The following is a 25793-nucleotide window of genomic DNA, read 5'->3' on the forward strand; positions in this document are numbered from 1 at the left end:
CACTGGTGAGAATGCAAAATGGTAAGCACATTGGAAGACATTTTGAAAGTCTCTAACACTTAACATGTTTTCCATACAGTCCAGTCTCATGCTCATCGGTATTTGCCCACATGAGTTGAGAATGTGTCTACATACAAGGATATATACAAATGTTTGTTGCAGCTTTATTCATAATTATCAAATTATCAAAACATGGAAGCAACCAAGGACCTTCAGGTGGTAAATGGATAAACAAACTGTGGTATGTCTAAACAATGTAATATTATTCAGTGTTGAAAAGAAATGAGCTATCAGGTCATGAAAAGACATGAAGGAAATAAGTGTATATCACTAAGTGAAACAAGCCGGTCTTGCAGGCTACTTACTATATGGTTTCAATAATGTAATATACCCTCACCAAAAAGGCTCCCACAAAACTATAGAGATAGTAAATAGTTTAGTGGATGCCAGTGGTTTGGGGGAAGGGAAGGATCAGTATGTGGAGCATAGTGGATTTTTAGGACTATACAACTATTCTTATATGACACTCTTATTGGTGGATACATTCCATTATACATTTGTCCAAATCCATAGAATGTGCAACACAAAGTGAACCCTAATATAATGTATGGACTCATAATGATGCATCAATATTTGCTCATCCGTTGCATTAGATATACCAAGGTAATGCAAGATGCTAATAATAGGAGAATTTACGTGGGGAGGGAGGAAATATATGGAAACTCTCTATACTTTCTGCTTAGTTTTCTATACATTTAAAATTGCTCAAAAATAGAATCCTTGAATTTTTTTTTGGAAAATTGACACAAAATATTATTGATGACACTTAGTAGACAAAAACATCTAAACAGATTTTGTAATTGTATTTTATATGTTCTGGAAGGTAGAGAAAAGATTAATTGTGTTAATTATAAACACAGACTTTATAAAAATAATTACATGTAATTGCTATAGAAAAAATTCGTTGCATGGGATGAACAAATACACTACATTAAATTCATAGGAAATTTAACTTTGGAAAATAAAAGATTAGAGAATTTGAAGACAGAATAAAAAGACTATCCAAAATTAAACAGAAAAATTTTTAAAAATGAATGAAGCATCACTTTGTTGTGGAACATCTTAAGTGGCTACAATATATGTAAATTGAGTCTCAAAAAAATAAGGGAGAAAAAATTGAATAAAGGCCCAATAATTGTTTACAAGTTTAATTAAAACTACCAATACACATATCCAAGGTGCTCAATAAAGCCTGGAGTGAAGAAACATGAAGAAAACAATACCAAGGTGTATGTTAATGAAATTGCTTAAAACAAATTTTAAAGAAAAAAATAATTAAAGCAGCCAATGAAGAGAGGCATGTTGTGTACAAGTGATGAAAAGCAGTAAAGTGGTTTTTATTGTGTTTCTATTAGGAACCAATGCAACGAGAATAGAATAAAATCACACCTTTACTGAACAACAACAAAAAAGCTGTCAACTTAAAATTTTCTACTCATGAAATTATTTTTCAATAATGAATTTGAAATAAAGGCTCTGTCAAACAAACAAAAGTTGAAATTTTATAATTATTAGGTTTTCACTGCAAAAAAAATGCAGGAATTCTTTTAGGCATAAAGAAAATAATACCAGATAGAAATATGATTAACCACATAAAGGAAGAAAAACACTAGGTACAATTAATATGTCAGTAAACATTTTTATAATGATTCTCATTCTTAAAATAAGTATAAAATAATTGTTTCTAAAGGTAATAATATACTTTAGTTTATGGTAAATGTCATAATAGCATATATGACTAAAACAGTACAATGATAAAGAAATGGGAAATGGGCACCACGTATAGTTCTTTTACTATACGTGAAAGCAACCATCAAAAAATATAGCTAATAAATCAAGGACATTAAATAAAATCAATAAAAAAGAATAAAGGCACAAAAGACTAGTAAAAAAAATAATAAAATAATAGATTTAAACCAAGCCATATTAAAAATAACATTAAATGCTAAAGGTCTAAATATTACAATTAATAGGCAATGATCTTTAGATTGAATTTTTTATAAGCAAGTCCCAACTATATACTGTCTACAAGAGATTTACCACAAATATAAAAACCAAATAATGTAATCAGAAAAATTACATATCAGAGAAAATACATTATTATTAGGGTAAAAGGAATTTTTTGTGATTTAAAAATAAATTCTTCAAGAGGCATAATAATCCTAAGTTTTTATGTACCTAATAATAGAAATTCAACACATGAAGCACAAACTGATAGAACTGACAGCATAAATAGATGAATTCCCGATTACTGTTCTTGACTACAAAACCTCTCTCATTAGCTGGTTAAAGAAGAAGAAAAAAAAATCAGTACGCATATAGAAGACCTGAACAACACTACCACCGGTCAACTAAATGGAATAAATATTTTCAGAACAGCCCACTCAACAACAGCAGAATATGCATTCCTTTAATGCATACACCGAACTTTTACAAGTAGAATATATTCTGGGCCATTAATAAAGTCTCAATAAATTTAAAATAATTCAGTCCTACAAACATGCACTATGACTACAATAAAATTAAATTAGAAACAAATAGCAAATATCTTGAAACTACTTAAATGTTTGCAAGCTAGCGTACTACTATATTACATATGAGTTAAAGAAGAAAATCAAAATGGAAAGTAAAATACATTTTGAATAGCTATAAATTGAAAATACAATATGTCAATATTTTGAGGATGAAGCTGAGGTGGTACTTAGAGGGAAATTTATATGACTACATACTTAAGCTAGAAAAGAAGAAAGATCTCAAATCAATGACTTAACTGTCCATCCTAAGAAACCACAAAAAGAAGAGCAAATTCAACCCTATATAAGTAGAATAAAAGAAAATAAGTTCAGAGAAATAAATAGAAAACTAATACAAAAGTCAATGAAACAAACTATTATTTTTTGAGAAGATCAATAAAATTGATAAATGTCTAGTGAGATACACAGAACAAAAAGAAGGCACAAATTACCAGTCTCAGGAATGAGAAAAGTGATATCCTTATTTACTCCACAAATATTAGTAAGGAAATGTAATGAATAACTTTGTGTCTATAAAGTCAACAACTTAGATGAAATGTACAAATTCCTTGAAAGACCCAAATTAGAAGAATCTTGTGTCTGTGAAATAAATGAAATTTATAGTTTAAAACCTTCCTATAAGAAGGACTCAGAACCAGATAGCTTCATTGATTAATTCTATCAAATGTTAAATAATAAGCCAGGCATGATGGCTCAAGCCTGTAATCCCAGCACTTTGGGAGGCCAAAGCAGGCCAGTGACCTAAGGTCAGGAGTTTGAGACCAGCCTGGCCAACATGGTAAAACCCTGTCTCTGCTGAAAATACAAAAATTAGCCAGGTGTGGTGGCATGTACCTGTAATCCCAGCTACTCAGGAGGCAGAGGCAAAGAGAATTACTACTTGAGCCTGGGAGGCAGAAGTAGCAGTGAGCCGAGATTGCGCCACTGCACTCCAGCCTGGGTGAGAGAGTGAGACTCCATCTCAAAATAGTAATAATAATAATTAAATATTAAAGGAAAAATAATAATTATTCTGCATCAACTCTTCAAGAAACTGAAAAGGAACACTTCGCGCCTCATTTTATGAGGCCAGCATTACTGTGATACCAAAATCATATGAAGACATTTGAAGAAAAAAAGAGAAACCAACCTCCTTCATGACTTACTTAAAATTTTAGCAAATTTAGCTACACACACACACACACACACACACACACACACACACAAATATAAAGGATAATACACTTTGACTAAATTGGGTTTATTCTGAGAATTCATGTTGGCTCAACATTAAAACTCAATTCCTATAACTCACCATATCAAAAGTATAATAAAAATATGATTAATAAATGCAAAAAATAACTTGACTAAATTCAGCATTTATTAATGGTAGCAGTTCTCAGTGGACATAGCTCCCTGAACTTGGTATCAAATTAAGCATCTCTGCTCTGATTTCATAGTTTCATATTATTTTCTATACCATAACATTTCTCACACTCTGCTTTATTGTCCAATTGCATTTATAGTTCCTCTGTTGTCTGGTAAAATTTCTTAAAAATAACTGATACTCATTTGATAAACTGTTAATGCAGGTTTGGTTCTTGTCTAACTGGAAGATTCATGATCATATTAACATGAGAATTTATAATAGCTAATTGTTCATGGGTAGTTTGATGTGCCAAGTAGAGTGCTAAATGATTCTCATGCAAAAATTTATTGTTTTACAACTACCACTTATGGCAGGTCATATTATTAAAGTTCTAGTTTTATTTATTTATTTTATTCTTTGAGACAGTGTTTCACTCTTATCACATAGGCTGGAGTGCAGCGGCACGATCTCAGCTCACTGCAACCTCTGCCTCCCAGGTTCAACCGATTCTCCTGCTTCAGCCTCTAAGTAGTTGAGATTACAGTCCCTCGCCACCATGCTTGGCTAATATTTTTGTATTTTTAGTAGAGACGGGGCTTCATCATGTTGGCCAGGCTGGTCTCAGACTCCTGACCCCATGTGATCTGTCCATATTGGCTTCCCAAAGTGCTGGGATTACAGGTATGAGCTACTGCCTCTGGCCTAAAGTTCTAGTTTTAGAGATGCAGAAATAAAGGCACAAAAATGATTGGCAATGAACCCAAGGTCACAGAGTTGGCAAATAGTAGAGATATGGTTTGATCCCAGATAATAGTTCCAGAGCTCCTACTTTCAACCCTATCCTCACTGCCTCTCGGGCAGAATAAAGTGCTGACATGGGAAAGGTTACAGAAAAGAAAGAATATGCTTACCCTTTACCTTAAGTTTAAACTACATAAGTCAGTCACATAGCTGCTATGGGTAAATGGAACATAAATTAGCTACATTGTTTGCCCTCAATAAGAACAGAGGAAGTACACAAATGCAGTGATTAAGCTAGCACATGTGTTAACAGCTTTTTATCTGCTATAACTGGACTATGGGGGGTGGCATTCCAAAGATGAATAAACTACAATCTCTTTAAAGATTTCACAATCAGTACAAAACCTGAAACATTAAAAAAATATTTTTCCACTCCTTTATTCTCCCTGTATTATTTCTCTTCTTTTTCTTTTTCTTTTTTTTTTCATTTTCTTTTTTTAAGAGTCAGGTTATCACTCTGTCACCGAGGCTGGAGTGTAGTGGTGCAATCATAGCTCACTGCAGCCTCTAACTCCTGGACTTAAGCCATCCTCCTGCCTCAGCCTCCCAAGTAGCTGGAACTACAGGGGCATGCCATCATGCCTGGCTATGACCTTATTTCTGTTCTGAATTTGTAAACATTAAGATGATAATAAGAAAACAGTGGTGTTCTAGATATAGTTTTTCCCAGTAAATAAAAACAAAGTTTATTTTTCTTTTGGAATTTGTGATACTTAAAATTGTTCAATCTGAGAAGGATTTAGATTGATGTGAATAAAACATAATCATTTACATGTAGATCTTGTGACAATCACGTTATATTGTGACCTTTATTGAAAACAATTTGAAAATGATACATCATTTAAAATCCCACATATATGCTAAAATCAACATCCCAAGCTCAGCTGTATCACTTGGTTAGAGTCATAGGATTCCGTTTGTCAATAATTTTGCATAATATCCTGTAGTCTAGTTAAATATCAGGTGACTTTTTCTATTGCCCTTTTAAAGACACTTGTATTTCAGAGAATATTTTGTAGACAACAGACCTAAGAAAATTACTTGGGGCACCAAAAATAAAAATATGGAAAACTTGCTATTTCTTATAAATTGTAAACACCAAAACACATCGAATACTTCCTCACATTAAGACAATGGGGTTATGGGAGTCAACATCCACACTGGTATGTTGTATTTCATTTCTGTCAAATGAGTCAGTTGAGATAATGGTGCTAATTTATTTGATAGAGGCATGCCAATGTAATTAGATGAAAAGGTGTCCTCATTGTCACCACATGACACAAAAATATTTGTATCTGTATGAATGCAGAATGAGAAATTAAATATTTTTAATAGCACAAACACCAGGACAGGTAAAATTGCCTGAGATGCCCCAAACAAAGACATTTTTCTGGGGCTAAAAGGCCAGAGACAGTATAATTTTTTAGAGTTTTGAATTATAATCAGAAGGAAGTGACTTCCTGGACACCAAGGATCTTGATATGAATGAAAGTAGCTTTAGAGCTGCTGGACACTGATTTCAGAGTTGGCAGAGGATCTTGGAAGAAAAGTATATGACTTATATTTGTAGGGGAGGGTCTAGCCAGCAGGCATCTAACTTTGTTTTACGGCAGGGAAGTTAAGCAATCTAGAGCACTTACAAGCTAGTGGTTTCGGGGAAAGAAGAATAGATTTCGGAAAAACAAAGGACATGGAAGCATATTCACATCCTGGAATTAAAAAAAAATACAGTTGGCGCTTCAAGGCTTTGATTGATTTTAAACATGGAGAGGTAACTTAGTGTTAGGAAGAAATACCATGTAAACATGACTATAATGTAGAATTTATTTGATTACACATACCTAAAATAAAAGACATGCTAAAATTCACTTATGTCTAGGTTTTATTGTGTAGGTTCACATTTTTTAAAGGACGTCTTTGTTTTATTACATGCGGATTTTACATATCACTGCATGTGTGTATATTTTGTGTATGATTACATAGTTAAAATCTGGCACCTTCCAGTTTCCAATCTAGCATGTAAAGAGCTTGGAAGTTATCACTCCTATCCTCATAACAAGAAAAAAGCTAAACAGACTGAAAACCAACAACTCTCCTTAAATCCCTTGAACAAGTTAGGGCACAAGGCAAACCACCACGCCTGAATGTGTAAAGACAGATGAACACAGAAATCACAGCTCTCTGGAAAGAGAAGACACTTGTAGACCTTAGTGAGAACATGTAAAGGATACTTGACTAATTCCTGGAGACTGAGCATGAACTCGCTTGAGAGATTAAAAATTCCTGGGGACCCAGCTTTAGGGAGCTCCCCCACCACACTTTCATGACATTTACCTCCAGAAACCTAATCAATTTGTCAGAAGAAGACTATGAAGGTAGAAAAATCCTCTCACACTTTGAGCAGTTGATGAGACTGGCGAGTGCAAAATCTATAGGATGAGTATATGAAAACTCTGTACTTACCATTCTGTTTTTCTATTAGCATAAAACTGCTCTAAAAACCAAAGTCTATTAAATAAGCAAAAATAAAATGCAATAATACTGAATAGAACATCAGGTTTGGCCTATTCATAGCTTATCTCCTGTAGACTCTGATGGTGAGTATCCTTATTGTCCTTGCTTACAGAGGTAAGCAAAGTCATCAAGACAAGATTTAAAGCTACGGGAATCATCAAAGTACAGGAATTGGAAAGCACCCTTACTTCCTCTTTGAGACTGGGTGGTCAGAGTGGCAGCTCTCTGTCATTTACACGCTCCATCTCAAATCAACGATCATCACTCCACTGAAAAATTATTTTAATATTAGGACTGTATTAGTCCATTTCACACTGCTGATAAAGACATACCTAAGACTGGGTAATTTATAAAGCAAAAAGGTTTAATGGACTCACAGTTCTGAATGATTAGGGAGGCCTCACAATCATGGGGAAAGGTGAAAGACATGTCTTAAATGGTGGCTGACAAGAGAGAATGCAAGCCAAGCAAAAGAGGAAACCCCTTATCAAACCATCAGATCTCATAAGACTTACTTGCTACCATGAAAACTATATGGGGGAAACCACTCCCATGATTCAGTTATCTGCCACCAGGTCCCTCCCACAACATGTGGGAATTACGGGAACTACAGTTAAAGATGAGATGAGATTTGGGTGGGAACACAGCCAAGCCACATCAAGGAATAAATGCTTGCTGACAATTTGTCTTATAGTGGCACTGTGATAATTGTTTCATATGCATTATTTTGCTTGTTTCCTTTTTAAAATGTTATAGAATATAATGTACACATAGAGAAGTTCACAAATCCTATATGTACACAATTAGATAAGCCTTCACAAAATCAACATAATTCTGTAATCAAGGCCAGATCAAAAAATAGAACATTACCAGCACCCAAATTTTCTTCTCTTTGTCATTCTTGTCCCTAGTTTTTCAACTACTTATCGTTACATAAAACATCTAGGAAGGTAGGTTGGTTTTTTGGGACTTTGTTATGTTTTGTGAATTTCGTGTACGTGGAATTTTATGTACTCTTTCATGTTTGGCTTTTTAAATCACTATTATGTTTATAAGTTTCATCCATGCTTTATGTGTGTATTTTATTCCTTCTTGTTACTATATATTCCACAGTATAAATATACTACAATCCATAACTTATTCTATTGTTGAAGGAAATTATAGTTATTTCCAGTTTAGGATTATTGCAAGTAGTGTTGTGAACGTACTTTGTCCTTTGAGGAATACACATATGATTTTGTGAATATATGTATACATTTTTTGGATATATACCTGGGACTAGAATCTGGAGTTATAGAGTATATATATATTCAGTTTTAGTAAACACTTCTGAGCTGCCACCAAAGTACTTTCATCAGTTTACACTCCCTTTGGAAGTAAATGAGATTTCCAGCCATGGTATATCTTCTCAAAATTAGGTATTATCTGTTTTTCGTTTTATACTATTAGTTAAGTAGCAGTATGCTACTTTATTTGACAGAGTTGAGTAGCATTTTTATATTCATCTTACACATTTGGATGTCCTCTTTTGCTCACTTTCCTATTCAGTTGCCTTTTCTCCCCTATGGAAATGGAGGGGGAAAATGGTGTGTAGTGTCTTTATTCCCATTTAAGAGACAGGGAAAATTGGGTCTCTAAGAGGCTAAGGGAAGCTCTGCCCACACCACCCAAGCAAAGAAGCAGCTGAGAAAGTGATACTCTACAAAACAGCTCAATGCCTGTCTTCAGAATAGGCTTAAGACTACTGAGGCAGAGCACTCGAAGAACAGATCTGAGAAAGTCACTCCTCACAAAATGGCTAAGATCTGCACCTCATTTGAAGGTGTGTCCTTGTCTCATAGGATGTTCAGAAAGTCCACTGAGGGGCTACAGCAATGGGACTCATTGCAACACTGCCCTGTGAGTGTAAGGGAGATCATCCTCCAGGAGGTGCTGTGCTGAGGGAAGATAACCTAGTCACTGTCTCACTGGTGGGACTCAATGGAGAGAATTCTCTCTGTGCCTGGAGAAGCGTCCCCTAGTGGTGGGTGGGAGGTTCAGTGTCTCAGAACTGGCTGCAGAGCAACGTGAAAGGGGCTCTGGAATAAGCCATCTAATGGGAGACACTGTGCTTCCCTCCATCAGACCCTCTTAGGAACCACTCTCAGGTGCTGGGAAAAGTTGCACAGGGTGAGGGCCACATGCTGCTGGCCAACACATGTCTGCCCAAATAACCACACTAGAATCAGAAGGGATCAAACAACCAACCAAAACACACACACAAAAACAGCGTTTTCATCCTTTAGGATCCATTCAGAGCCCTCTGTGGGCAAAGCTTAATATCATGCCCACTGAAAGGGGAAAATGTTCTAGTATAACAAGCTGAGCAATGACTGGTCGATTGTACTGTTCTCCTGTTAATGCCACTAGTTTTTTCTGTAAGTGATTTAGGATTCTCTATCTTAAACGATATTGTCAGCAAATAGTTCTATTTATTCTTTTCCAGTTGTTATATGATTTATTTATTTTTTTCTTGCCTTATTTCATTGGCTAGAATTTCCAGTATAACATTGAATGTTGAGATAAAACCATGACTGTGAACTTTTTGGTCTTATTTCTGATTGCAGAGATAAAGCTTTGTATAACTGAACATTACTTCTGAGATTTGCCTTATGAGCTTAAGGACATCACCAGTTACTAGTGTGCTAAGGCTTTTAGTCATAAATGGGTGTTGAATATTAATAAGTTATCTTTTTACATCTATTGAGATGATCATAAACTGCTTCTATTAAATGGATTCACTGATTTAATCTCAAAAGTAATTTCAACTTGTATTCTAAAAAACAACTTGGTCATGATGTATAACCAATTTTATATATAACTGAGATTACTTGTTAATTTTTATTTAGTATTTTTGCTTCTTCATGAGAGAGAATATTCTTTAATTTTCCTTTCTTTAATTCATTTGTCTGATTTTTACTATCAATATGTTATGTTTGTCTTTGTAAAAATGATTTTAAAATATTCCCTTAAATTCTATGTCAGTAGCCATGAATACCACTTGAATTTTCCTTTCAGTGAATCCACTGTGTATTTAGTGAATTTAGTGAATTTTCCTTTTAGCAATCCACTGTGTATTTAGTGAATCCTATTACATTTATTTGCAATGTATTCTGAATACATTCATGGTGTAAGCTGTAAATGGCAGTCATCAAGTGAAGAACAGTATAGCATTCCAGGTATTCAGAAACCTACCTGTGTACCATGATGTATTTGTTATCTTAGACATTTTTCTTCCTTCTGTGTTTAGGGTTGCAGGGAAAAGATAAGAGAATACAGGGTCCTCAACCCATTGCTGTAGTTATAAGAGACTGAATTAACCTTGTTGCCAAAAGCCAATATCCAATATATTTCAGTATCCTTTTTTCTAGTTGAGAGGTCAATTATAAAGTAGTATTTTCTCTCAGATGAATTTAATTGAGAAATAGAATTGGATTAATCAAGGAGAAGAATTATCCAGGAGAAAAATCAAGTGAGATTACCAAGACAAATTACTGAATAATAGATGCTAAACAAGGAAATGCTCATAGGGCATGGGTAAGAAATGTACATGGGTTTCATTTGAAGCTCTGCCAGCAAGAAATCAATACCTAAGTGGCAGATTAGGCTCTTTAGGGCAAGAATCTAAGGGCAGAACCAAGGATTTACCTAAAAGAAAGAGTGTGCTAAAAGTGACACATACATTTATTAATAAAAAATAAGTTTAACAGAAAATTTTGTTTCCCTTAAAAGTTATTTTAAAATTCTACTTTTTTAGTATTGGTAACTGCCGCTTTACCCAACTGGAGTGCTAGAATTGAGATGATATAATATTCTTGTCTTAGTCCATCAGGGATGTTATTAAAAAATACCATAGACTGGGTGGCTTATAAACAATAGACATTGATTTCTCAACATTCTGGAGGCTGGCAGTCTGAGATTAGGGTTCAGCATCATCAGGGTCTAGTGATGGCCCTCTTTTGGATTGTAGACTTTCAACCTTTCATTGTATCTTCATGTGGGGAAGGGGTGAGGGGTCTCTCACAAACCCCTTTTATAAGGGTACTGATCCCATCATGAGGACTGCCCTTATTACCTAATCACCTCCCAGAGGCCTGCCTCCTAATATCATCACCTTGGAGGATTAGAATTATAATATGTGAATTCTGGGGGATAAAAACATTCAGACTTCTTGGCATTTTGTTAGCTTCTATAATTGGATTCAGATTCTCCGTTAGGCTTTATGGTGGTAGTTCTCCAGCGATGGTATCAGTTTCCACATCTTTCATTTTATCCTCAAGTACCCTGTTAGGTCTGGTCTATTGTCACTCTTTTTATTATAGGTAGAAGCTTTAGAAAATATTCTAATAATTTATATAACCAGAAATCCAGTTTTACCATAATCTAAATATCTTAATTTTGCTTAATATAGCCAAAATCCAACTTAGCTTATAATGATTTATCTTTTTCTTCTCTACATCCTAACAGAAATTTCTAACATGTATATAGTTTTACTGCACAAGTAGATTGTAGTTAAATATTTCTTTATCTTGGCACTGCTACAATATTCAATGCTCTTTTAAGATACAGCCCTTAATTATCATTTTATTCTCTTCCAGACTTATGCCCAATGCTTTGATGATAGCAGAGACACAATAAGTTCTCTAAATAAATAAACAACTCCATTATAGTTGCCCGGCACACCAGACTTACCAGAATCTCCTATCTTAATACGATCAGAATTTTGATATACTGCCTTTGTGACAACTATAAAAAAGGCAAAAACAATGCCAAATGTGTTTAAGTAGCAAACAATGATCATTTTATCTATGTCTGGTATAGTACTTGGACTTAGGAAATGAAAACTAAATTGGAGAAAATTGAAATTAGGATAAGGTCTAATAAAGTAATTTAAAAAGATGACTATACTATTTCAGGCCAAAGTTACAACCCAAAAGTTCCAAATACTCAATTTCTTTTTCCCAAGCTTTCTATAGATAACCCTGTCCAAAATGTATTAACAGATTTATTTTTTTCACAGTACCATCACTAGGGAAGGAATTGAGTGTCTTATTACTTCCAGTTAGGAGGAGCCATCCATGACTGAGAGGTTTTTGCTGTGCCTGTGCTGATAATAACGTATGGATATTGGAGCAGGAACAAAAACTGAAAAAGAAATTGGTGATACAGCCCTCAGCTTCCAGAAATTGAGCAAGGTTGCCCTTCCTTGTGTGTTTCAAAACTTTGATTACAAAACAGTGTCTATTTTTTGTTTTCTGTGTTATGCTTTGATGTTTACTCCAGCCGTTTTTTTAATTGGATAAAAGCCATTTTCTTGCAGAGAAATGCCTAGTTAAGTAGCTTGAATAACATTCAAGTTCATGGTCGCTGACTCTGCTGCAATTTAAATAACTCTAGTGGTGTTACATTCCTTGTTTTCCAATGATATTATGATCTGTTGGAGATTCATATTTCATATAGTACTATAAAGTCAGATAGCCATGTGTTTTTATTAAGATTGTTAGAATATATGTTTTAACATTTAACATGATACTGAAGAATAAATATGACAAAAGATAAGGTTCCTAGGAACAAAAGGAAATATTTGGCTAGCTTTAGATGCTTACATCATTTGTGAAGATAGCTATTTGGGGAATATTTACTGATTGGAGAGGTCTTTTATGAGAAATTTAAAGGAAAACACTAAAACTTAGGAGGCATGCATGACAATGTGAGTCTAAAACACAGTACAGACCTCAAAGAATGGTGTTAGGAAGGTTAGAAATTAGACTAAGCATTGGGGAGAGGCCAAAGAAAGGATTATTTAGAGGAAGAAGATCCCCAAATATTTAAACATAAACTCTGCCAAATCTCAAGCTGGAGCTAAAAATCTATGTCAGCATCGACCCCTTCATTTCCTTTACTTGCAGATTACTTAATCAATCATCAGTTTTTTTCAAGGTTCAAAAAGTTTTCTTTTTCCTCTTTTAAAATTGTGATGTTGCTGTCACCTAGCAGACCTCTATCAGCAGTGCAATATCTTGTGTATTATAGTAATGAGAAATTCTCATAACTGAACCTGCCAGCCTCATGGCTTCTGAACCAAATGCATTTCTCTAAAACTCAAATCCAGTATGTGCATTGCTCTGCTTAAAAATACTGACAGCTTTTTCTCTTCCTTTATATCTTCTCCTTCACCTTCCCTTTTTCCTACTGCTTCTGTATTAGTCTGTTCTCATGCTGCTGATAAAGGTACACTTAAGACTGGGTAATTTATAAAGAACAAGAGGTTTTATGGACTCACAGTTCAGCATGGCTGGGGGGGCCTCACAATCATGTTGGAAGGCAAAGGCACATCTTACATGGTGGCAAGAGAGAATGAGAACCAAGTGAAAAGGGAAATCCCTTATCGAACCATCAGATCGCAGGAGACTTATTCACTACCACAAGAACAGTATGGGGAAATCCACCTCCATGATTCAGTATCTACCAGGTCCCTCCCACGACATGTGGGGATTATGGGAGCTACAGTTCAGGATGAGATTTGTGTAGGGACACAGCCTAACCATATCACTTCCTTCTTGGAAATTAACTCCAAAGCCAATAGGTGGAACCAAGCAAGGTGTGGATGCCTTGGGGGAGGAGAGCGCTACAAAGGGTGAATGTGAGAGGGCCCCAGGGCCCCAAAGGCATGTTGGAGGCTAGCAGGTGAGGAAAGTGTTGATGCTGTAGGGCAGCTGGCTGTGGACGATGGATTTCAAGCGGGATAAGGCAGGTGATCACACAAGGGGTAGGAGGGAGGTGGGACAGGGTGAGATGTGGGAGCTGTAGGAATGTGAGAAGGCTATCTGTGCAGGGCTGGTGTGTCAGGCAGTCTTACACAAGGGTTGGAACAAGGTGAGAAAAGCAACCCTGTGGAAGGCTAGGCAGTGCAGAATTGAAACCCAAGAGGGAGATCGAGGCTTCTTTCCCCAGGGATGTCTGAGCCCAGGCAGGGTGAGGAGGGGTTTCAAGTTCAGGAGGAATGAGGGTGGACCATGTAGGGTGTGGGAGCCAGAGGAGGGCCGAAGAGGATGCTGGTGGGGTTGGTGGAGGCAAGCTTGATGGTCGCAAAAAAAAAAAAAAAAAAAATCAATACCCATAGAAGGATTGAGTATGTGTATGAGTAAGGGTAATGAAAATCATGTTTATGGTCAGAGAAGAGAACTGCAAATAGATACAGGGTGGAAAAATAAGCCCCGTGTTGCTGAATTGGAGTTAGAGAGTTTGGTGTCAGCTCAACATATATGGCATGGGTAGATAAAGAACAGAAGGAAATTGTGTGTGTGTGTGTATGTGTGTGTACACAGATGTGGTCACACATATGCTCTCTAGCTCTGTCCACTGAAAAGGCCTGAGGGAAGAGACACCTCAGCAGCAATGAGAAGACCTAGTACTCAGATCTTGGCTAATAGATAACATTGTCTTCTAAGAGAAACCAGGTTGATTCCAGATATGGGGCAGTGAAATTTTAAGAGGATCTCAAAATATCTTGTTTCTAAGACTGAGGAGGTGTATGCTCAAAAAATGGTAGTAAGGTATGAAACGGTACAGGGGCCAGTGTGAAGGGGCTCCCACTGGTCAACTATAGGATGATTTGGGCACCTAAATTAATACTAATAATAGAGTATAACTTACTGAATAGGACTCCAGGAAAATAGGCATAAAATAGGACTCCAGGAAAGAGTTAAAATTCAACAAGGAATAGGAAATACACATCTACAAACATGCCTCCCTACAAAATAATTACTAATTGCATAGAAGTCAAAAAGTAACTTTACAGTGACAAAGCCTGGCAGTTCCCACCATAATGAAGGGATCAACGTTAACGTCAAGATTTTGGGGACAAATCAAAACCTTGTGAGCTGCTGGATATGACAGAATGAGAAGAACCCACATATTAGGTGGGTGCAAAAGTCATTTCGGTTTTGCCATCACTTTTAATGTCAAAAACCACAATTACTTTTGCACCAACCTAATAGTAATAACTTCAGCAAAGTTCTTATTAAAGATGCATCACTTGACCATGATCATGAAGAGATGCCAGGAAGAGCCAACTGAGGAGCATTCTTTAGGATAACGGACCTATGCCCTTCAAAGGGTTCAAGTCAAGGAAAAGAAGGACAGGCTAGGGAACCAGATTGAAGGAGTTGGAATGAAAATGGTAACTCAATGCAGCAGGTGATGCTGGACATAGTCCTTTTGCTCTAAAGGGCACTGGCAAAATTTAAATCGGGTTCGAGGATTGGATGGTAGTAATAGATGAATGTTAATTTCCTGTTTTTTTCTGGTGGTATCTGCAAGAGACTATCCTTGTTTGTAGAAAATGCAACTAAAGTATCCAGAAGTTTTCCAAAAAGATGTTTTCAGTGACTCTAAATAAAACATGTGTTAGATGCACATGCGGGCCCAATTTACTTCTTTAAACTTACTTTAAACATGCACATCCTATTCTTCAGCCTATATCGCATATCTTAAACTATCTCTTTGGCTTTGATCACGAAGCTTTACTTAATTTTCCTCAACTTTTTCACTTGGGAAATTTTTGCTCATTAAAAATCCACCTTGATGGTGACTACTGTTTAAAAACAGGACTCCACTGGGTATCTTATGATGTTCTTATTACATACACTGCATTCTCTTTCACAAAGTGGAAATTAACCCTGGGATTGCATTGTAATAATTTGTATATGTTTGTTTTCTCCTTTAGAATGTAAGTTTTCTTTTGTATTATTGACGTATTGTTAAATTTCCAGTGCACACTACCTATCATATCAGACATGTAGTATATACTAAAACAGGTTTTGAACAAGGGAATGTTCTGTATCAACCTGAAGTATTTTGTTTGCCACTGCTATCAGCTCTTCAATCTGCAACAGTAACATTTTAATTATGTGAGTGTGCAGATATGCTGCTGAAAAAAATTGTGGATACTGGTAAATGTTTTAACATAGGGGTTATTTAAAAATGTATTTTAATATTTCATGCTTGAAGATCATAAGGGAATCCACTGTCTTATCCCTTTACTTGCTGGCGACAGCTGCCATCTCCTAGCCTATCCTTCAAGTTTCCTTCACAACCACAAATAAGTAGAGAGATCTCAGTGTCCTCCTTGCCAGCCACCCTGGGATTGCAGAGGCCAGTGATTCTCAAACTTGCACATGTATCAGAATCAACTGAAAGGCTTATTAAAACACATTATGGGCTGGGCGCGGTGGCTCATGCCTGTAATCTCAGCACTTTGGGAGGCCGAGGTGGGCAGATCACGAGGTTAAGAGTTCAAGACCAGCCTGATCAACATGGTGAAACGCCGTCTCTACTAAAAATACAAAAATTAGCCAGGCATGGTGGCACGTGCCTGTAATCCCAGCTACTTGGGAGGCTGAGGCAGAAGAAACGCTTGAACCCAGGAGATGGAGGTTACAGTGAGCTTAGATTGTGCCACTGCACTCTAGCCTGGGTGACAGAGCAAGACTTCATCTCAAAAAAAAAAAAAAAAAAAAACCAAAAACCAAAAAACGTTATTTATGGGCTCCAATCCTAGAATTTCTGATTTAGTAGATGTGGGGCAGGGCCTCTGAATTTGTATCCCTAACAAGTTCACAGTTATCCAATGCCACTGCCCTGGGAATCATTCTTTGAGGACCACTGATCTACATGGATTATCTTGAGGTCCGCTAACTCTGACCATGACGTATATTATTAATCCTCTCAGTCAATGTGGAAAAGGGAATCCTTCACCAAGGTCAAGTCTTCTTTCCCAGGCAGTCATTTCCACTGAAGAAGCAGAGGTAATATACATTGTAGAAAGCCTTCACTTTGTTATCCCCAGATAGTTTCACACCTTGCTTTAATCCTGTATTCCACCTTGCTGGATGCTGGTTAAACTCCCTGGCATGAAGTCCAGCACTCCTCTCCCTGTCCACTTCTCCAGAGCCCACTCTAGTGGAGGCTGATTGTTCCTCCATGGATTTGAAATCTTAACATCTAATGGCACTGGGACATCCCAGGAATTATTCTCTAGTATTCCTGTACAAATCTTGATTTCTTTGAGGCTCAAGACCTCTCTACGTGTCTGGCTTGATCATCTACATAACACCTCACTGAAAATCTTGAATTGGCATATTTCTTTTCACTGATGTATAGCTATCACAGAGGGAGACTTCAATACCTAAGATTTATGCTTTCTTCTCACTTTCATCAACCAATTTCTACTCCCATCCAGCGATTCTAGAGAAGCTCTCCCCTACTTTATTTCAGATACTCCCTCTTAAAGCAAAGCACTGCACCTCATCACCTCTGAAATCATGCATATCATTCTCTGATAACAATCTGTCTTTCAGTATGCTTCATTGCCACTGAGTATAAAACTCACTGATGCCTCTGCCATCCTCCCTTAGAGAGGAATTAAAGGACTTCTACCATCTTATAGACCTTCCCTCCTTCCCCTTCTTCTTGTCTTACTTTTACTTCTCTCTGTGTAGTAAATGCTAAATTCTTACACTTTTTTTAAGCTCACAACTTCTTCTTTTTCATCATAAATTGACAAGGTATAATGGTATATATTTATGTGATAAAAAGTGATGTTACAGTAGATGTATACAGTGTGAAATGATTAAGTCAAGCTAACTAACATTCTGCCATCTCATATACTTATCATTTTAAAATATACAATACACAATTATTAACTACAGTCACCACACTGGGCAGTAAAATTCAAAAAATGTTATTTCTCCTGTCTAACTAAAACTTCGCACCCTTTGACAGTATCTCTTCATACCCCTGACTCCCCGTACTCTGATAACTGTCATTCAACTCTTTGCTTCTGTGATTTTAATTGTTTTTAGATTACACATAAAAGTGAGACTATGCGATATTTAACTTTCTGTCCTGGCACATTTCACTTAACATAATGTTCTCCAGGTTTATCCATGTTATCATAAATGAAAGAATTTCCTTTTTTAAGGCTGAATAGCATTCCTTTTTTTAATATACCAAGTGCTTTTTATCCATTCATCTGTGGATGAACGGTTAGGTTAATTCCATATCTTGGCTATTGTGAATAATGCTACTATGCTGTAACAAACATGAGAATGTAGATATCTCTTTGATATATTGGTTTCAAATCCCTTCGATATATACCCAGAGGTAGGATTCCTGCATCATACAGTAGTTACAGTTTTAGTTTTTAAAGGAACCGCCTTACAGTTTTCCACAACGGCTGTACTAATTTACATCTTCACCAAGACTGAACCAAGGTTCCCTTTTCTCCACATTCTCATTAGTATTTATGTTTTATCTTTTTTCATAATAGCTATTCTGACATGTATAGTGGCTTTCATTTGCATTTCCCTGATGATTATAGATGTTGAGCAATTTTTGTTTTTTTTCTTTTGAGACAGAGTCTCACCCTGTAGCCCAGGCTGGAGAGCAGTAGCGCAGTCTCAGCTCACTGCAACCTCTGCCTCCTGGGTTCAAGCAATTCTCCTGCCTCAGCCTCCCTAGTAGCTGAGATTACAGGCACCCACCATCATGCCTGCTAAGTTTTGTATTTTAGTAGAGATTTATTTTACCATGTTGGCTAGGCTGGTCTCAAACTCCTGACCTCAAGCAATCTACCTGCCTCGACCTCCCAAAGTGCTGGGATTACAGGCATGAGCCACCACATCTGGCTGAGCATTTCTTTTTTTTAACATTCTGTTGTTAGACATTCATATGTCTTCTTTGGAGAAATGTGTATTCAGGTCCTTTGCTCATATGTGAATTAAGTTATTTGAGTTTGTATATATTTTAGACGTTTGTCCCATCTCAGATATGTAGTAGCAAATATTTTCTTCCAATCTGAGTTGTCTCTTGACTCTGTTAATTATTTTCTTTACTATGCAGAAGCTTTTTAATTTTATGTAATCCAGTTTGTCTATTTTTTGCTATCCGTTGCCTGCACTTTTAGAGTAAACACCCTCCTCACCAAAAAATTGCCCTGCCAAATGTCATGCAGTTTTTTTTCCCTCTGTGTTTTCTTCTAGTTGCTTTTGAGTTTATATCTTACATTTAAGTCTTTGATTCATTTTGAGTTGAATTTTATATACTGTATGAGATAAGGGATCAATTTTGTTCTTCTGTAGGTGAATAACAGTTTTCTTAGCACCCTTTATTGAAGACAGTGGCGTTTTCCCATTGTATCTTGCCACCTTTGTCAAAAATCAATTGCCATATATTGGTAGACTTATTTCTCAGCTCTCTATTGAGTTCCATTGGTCAATGTGTCTGTTTTTATGTAGCAACATAGTGTTTTAATTACTACATTTTTGAAATATAGGTAGTATGATGCCTATAGCTTTGTACTTTTTGCTAAAGATGCCCTTGGCTACTCAGGGGTTTCAGCGATTCTATATGAATTTGAGGGTTGTTTTTGCTATTTCCATGAAAGCTGACACAATGCAATTTTGATAGGGATTCCATGGAATCTGTAGATTGCTTTGAATTGTATGGAAAATTATAATAATATTCTTCCAATCCATGAATATGACATATCAGTTCATTTATTTATGTTTTCTTTAATTTATTGAAAACATACCACATTAACAAAAATGTGATATACCACATTAACAGCATGAAAGACAAAACTGTATTTCATTAGATGCAGAAGAAGCATTTGACAAAATTCAGCATCCTTTTATGAAAAAAAAACAACTCTCATCAAATCAGGCATAGAAGGGGAATGTACTGCAACGCAGTAAAGGCCATAAATAACAAGCTTACAACTAACATTATATGCAATGCTTAAAAGCTAGAAGCTTTTCCTTTAAGATGATAAATAAGATAAGGGTATCCACTCTTGCCACTTCGATTTGACACAGTACTAAAAGCCTTTGTCAGGGCAATTAGGCAAGAAAAAGTAATAAAAGATGTCAAAATAGAAAAGCAAGAAGTGTATTAGGCATAGTGGCTCATGCCTATAATCCCAGTGCTTTGGGAAGCCAAAGCAAATGGATCACTTGAGCTCTGAAGTTCAAGACCAGCTTGGACAACATGGCAAAAACCCATCTCTACAAAAAACACAAAACTTAGTTGGGCCTGGTGGCATGTGCCTATATTATCAGCTACTTGGAGGGCTGAGGTGAGAGGATCACTTAAGCCTGGGATTGCACTGCTGCACTGCAGTCTGGGTGAGCTGGGTGGCAAGAGAAAGACTCTGTCTCACGGAAAAAAAAAGGCCAGCACTATGGCTCACACCTGTAATCCCAGCACTTCGGGAGGCTGAGGCAGGTATATCATGAGGACAGGAGATTGAGACCATCCTGGCCAACATGGTGAAACCCTGTCTCTCCTAAAAATACAAAAATCAGCTGAGTGTGAGGATGAGTGCCTGTAGTCCCAGCTACTTGTGAGGCTGAGGCAGGAGTAGCTTGAATCTGGGAGGCAAATGTTACAGTGAACCAAGATTGCACCACTGCATTCCAGCCTGGCAACAGACCAAGACTCAGTCTAAAAGAAAAGAAAGGAGTGAAATTGATCTTGGACTTCCTAGCCTTCAGAGCTGTGAGATATAAATGTCAGTGGTTTGAATCTCCTAGTATGTGATTTTTTTTTCATTGATCAACCTGAACTGACTAAGGCAGTCCTATTCTTACATTGTGGCCTTCATCTGGTCTTTACAGAAAGGCCCACAGTGTCTCTCCCCTCCACATGGCTGGACGGAACTGCAGTGGCACTCAGCATCATGTGGCCTCTCGTGTCTCCATTTAAAGCCCAGGCCTGCTGTGTTGATCATCTCTGGCTCACGAAGTCTCATTCTGTGCATGTCTTTGCACCAATGGGAAATCTACACTGAGAATGCTGTCAACCCTGTTTTGTGGAGCATCCCCTCTCAAGGATCCTGCCTCACACATTCTAACTTTGCTGATAGCCCAAACTGTGTACCCACATAAATGCCTCCTCAGCTTATGGAGGATGCCATGACCTTGAAGGGCTGTACCTGCTCTGCTGCAGTCAGGACAGCACCCCAGCCACAAAGCCAAACCAAATGGGAGATGAACCTCGCACAGTTTCCTTCTCCCCAGAATCACTGTCCTGTTCCACAGGAAATTTGTGACTTTGTATATTTTGTCCAGGCTGAGAGAAAGCCTGGTATCAGTTTCTCAGTCAAGCCTTGCTGCTGAAATGTGACATTGGATTCTAACCCTCTTTTGGCTCCATTCCTGCCAGTGTCCATTTTTTCATGTTTATCCTTTTTTTAAAATAATTTTATTAGTTTGATTGAAGGGAGATTCTGTACTCTGATTTATCTTTGCCATAGTTCACTAGATGACTCTAATTATTATTTTGATTTTTTATTTTAAAGAAAGGTTGACGGTATTTTATCAAGAGTATTATTTTCCACACGTTCATAGAAAATGACATCAAAAGTGTATACAATTTCATTTCCAGTTAGTCAAAATCTATAGATACTGCTCGCCTTGATTTTTTTAAATGTAATGATGTATAAATGTTTGAGAAGCCTGCCTAATTTTGTTTTCTTACATGATACCTATTTTTGATGGCTGGCTGTTTATAGGATTATTTCTTTGCCACTTAAAATTTGTTTTTAACGAATCTGGGAATATACCTCTTTATTCATTTTTTGGCAAATGATAAATCTTACCAACCTTCATATACAGTCTCCCTTTAACTTAGATAATACTGAGTCCATTAAATCTTTGACTATTGCTTTTTCTCACGTGTTTCTTTCTATAGTTTAAACCCATGACATATTTTTATATATTGATTTTTCGTGTTTTGTCCTTCATAACTCTGAATTCTCTGAGTGTTTTCTGTCCATCCCAGTTCTGTGAGTTTTTTGTTTTTTGTTTTGAGACTGAATTTCACTCTGTCACCCAGACTGGAATGCAGTGGCACCATCTCAGCTCACTGCAACTTCCGCCTCCTGGGTTCAAGCAATTCTCCTGCCTCAGCCTCCCTAGTAGCTGGGACTACAGGTGCATGCCACCACACCTAGATAATTTTTGTATTTTTATGGTAGAGATAAGGTTTCACCTTGTTGGTCAGGCTGGTCTCAAACTCCTGACCTCAACTAATCTGCCCTCCTCGGCATCTCAAAATGCTGGGATTACAGCATGAGGCACCGTGCCTGGCCTCTGACTCTGTGTTTAATGAGTGAGTCTTGTTTGTAACTATCTTCCACATAGATTTTCATTCTACTATTGGCCTTTTGATTTCCTTACAAGTCTCAGGCATACTTTGATCTCCTTCTTCATTTCAACCTGATGACTTTTCTATATTTTACCTATTGTCAGCTGCATCGTTTTAAGCAGATAAGGACCTTACTGTATAAGAGAAAGTGAAAATTTAAAGGCAATATTAATATTTTAAAGATAATAAAGTTAACAAAAATATACAGGTTATTATGCAACAGACATACAATATGGAGTAACTTGAAATGGAGATTGTGTCCCATCACGAGGGAGAGCGAGCTGGCATTTAGGCAAATGGAAGAAAAGTTCCAGTTGAAGTTTTTCAGCCTCTGCTCCAGTTTTTGTTGCCTTGACAATTGGAGCTCCTTACGTGTTAGACATTGCAATAGTCAAGCAATGGTTATGATCAGGCAAATAGAAAAGGAAAATGTAAATAAAGTAGACAATAGTAAGTGACTGAACAGTATGTTATCTAGAGCTCCTTTGGGATTTTTATTTTTGTATGTGTCAACTTCTCTGAGCTACAGTCTCCAGTTATTTAATCAAACACTAATCTAGGTGTTGCTGCAGATATAATTAAAACCCCCAATCAATTGACTTTAAGTAAGTGAGATTATCCTGGATACTCTAGGTGGGCTTCATGCAATCAGTTATATACTTTAAAAGCAAGGCTGAAGTTTCCCCAAGGAGAAAATATTCTGCCTGTGGACGGTAGCTCATACATGTGTCCGTGAGTTTCAGTCTGCGCAGATATTCCCTGTTCCTGATGGTATTCTCTGTGGGTTTCAGATGCTCACAATTGTTCTGTAAGCACATTTCTTATCAACTTTCTATCTGTGTGTGTGTCTGTCTGTCTCTCTCTTTTATATGTGTGTGTGTATGTGTGTGTATATATTTATACTATACTTTGTATAAATTTTATATGTACATATATTTTATATATATAAAATCAAGGTTATGTACCTGTCACAATGTATATACATACATATATATACATAAACGTGTATATGTATATGTACAAATTTGTATTATGTCTTTGTGTGTATGTATTATATAAAATGCTGCTTCTCTGGTTGAACCTGTACTGATGGGTCTCTCTTAAGAAAAGATCTTGGGAGGAGGTGTTTGGTTAAGTTTCGGGAAGAAGGGGTGGGTGTCCTGCAGATAGTTGAGATTATGAGGGAAAAATCAGGATTCATAATGAAAGAATTAAATTATACCTGCATACTCAAAATTTTCTTGAGGACAGTATTTATTATTTCACCCCCTGACTTTTATGAAGCCAGTGTAAAATAATAAAGCAATTGCTGGACCTACACAGTGGCCTACCTGGTGTTACATGAAAAGATGTTTTACAGGAAATAGGGCAGTTAATGTTAAAATACACTACTGCTTATTTTAAATGGTAACACATCACATCATGCGATAGCTTTCTTTTGACTACAGGAAAGACTTCCATTTTTGTGTCTATAAATAAGATAGGAAATGGCAGTCATTTGATAGATTTTCCCATAAGCCATCTGTGCAACTATTTGACTCACTGATGATAGTATATTTAGGTTCATTAACCTAAAATTTAATATGTGAGGCATAGTGGAGTGAGCTCTAATTTTTATGTTAATTGTCAAAATATGAGTTTGTATCATTAATTTTCATAAGCTATTTAGAAATCCCCAGGGCTTCCAGGAATCCCACACTGTAGCCATATTTTGTGAGCACTGAGTAGGGATCAAGCAGATCGCTTCTGTTTATATAACTTGGAGGCTTGGGGTTAGACTTGAGTTTGAAGTCTAACTCTGCTGTTTATCACCAGGATGAACCATTTAGAAAACTGTCCCACAGTATCATTATCTGCAAAAATGGACAAAATATTTTAATTTTATTATTGTTATTTATTTTTATTTTTACGAAGGTTGGAGTGCAGTGGCACAGTCTCTGCTCACTGCAGCCTCAAGCTCCCAGGTTCAAGTGATCCCCCTACCCTAGCCTCTTGAGTAGCTGGGACTGCAGGCATGTCCCACTATGCCTGGCTAATTGTTTTTTTTTTTTTTTTTTTTTTTTTTTTTAAGAAAAGGGGTTTGGCCATGTTCCCCAGGTTGGTTTCACAAACTCTTGGGTTTAGCTGGCCACCCACATTGGAATCCCAAAGTGCAGTGATTTACAGGCATGAGCCACTGCACCCAGTCACGAAATATTTTTCTAGATTCAAGTGATATATAGATTAAACACAACAGTAGGGGCACAGCTTTAAAATAAGTGAAATATATTCCTTCTGTTATTTTATAGGATTTCTGTAAGCTTTTACTTGTAATTGAAAAACCTGTCTTCCTGGTTCTAAAGTGACTTTCATCTATGTAGATTTTTTTTTTTTTTTTGAGACGGAGTTTCGCTCTTGTTGCCCAAGCTGGAGTGCAATGGCATGATCTTGGCTCACTGCAACCTCCACCTCCCAGGTTCAAGCGATTCTCCTGCCTCAGCCTCCCAAGCAGCTGGTATGCACCACCACACCTGGGTAATTTTTGTATTCTTAGTAGAGACAGGGTTTCACCATGTTGGCCAGGCTGGTCTCAAACTCCTGACCTCAGGGGATCTACCCTCCTCAGCCTCCCAAAGTGCTAGGATTACAGGCATGAGCCACCATGACCGGCCCCATGTAGATCTTTATCATATGGCAGATCTGTCCATTTTTTCCATGTTTTGTCTTTTCCTGATATTCATTGGGTATTAGGATCACATACATACTACTTCAAAGTTACAGTGATGCATCCAAGATATCTTTAAGCTCTTCCAAACTTTTGAGAGAAGAGTAAAAGGAAGAGAGCAGGAGAGGAAACAGAGAGGTAAATTGTAACACAATAACAACAAATCGTTTTTGTGGCCTCCATAAAGCAGAGAGAGCCCCATTTCTCTGTTGTTATCAGGGCTATGATGAATAATCTTTGGCCATATTGTCAAAGATAAATAGAGTTCCCACTTCTTGAGAACTGTCTTCACAGGTTGACATCAGAGGGGTTTGCTGGATCTGCATGATAAAGAATTTCCAAGCCTGTTTATTTTTAAGCTGTTTATGCAAGGCAAAGGTGATGTGTCCATCAAAATAGTGAGGCATGCTGCATTAAGGCAAGGCGCAAAGTTGCCGCAACTCACAGCACAAAATTTGCTTTCTTGCTCTTGCTCTTCTTCCCCATGCATAGGTTCTAGGACAAGGAGATTGTATGAGGTGGCTCCCAGTCATTCTCCTTATGAACAAATGCAGGCACAATCTCTAAAGCAGAAGAGAAAGAG

This window comes from Aotus nancymaae, unplaced genomic scaffold (assembly GCF_030222135.1).
Source record: "Aotus nancymaae isolate 86718 unplaced genomic scaffold, 86718_ANA_hifiasm-v0.15.2.pri h1tg000083l, whole genome shotgun sequence".
Lineage (NCBI taxonomy): Eukaryota > Metazoa > Chordata > Mammalia > Primates > Aotidae > Aotus > Aotus nancymaae.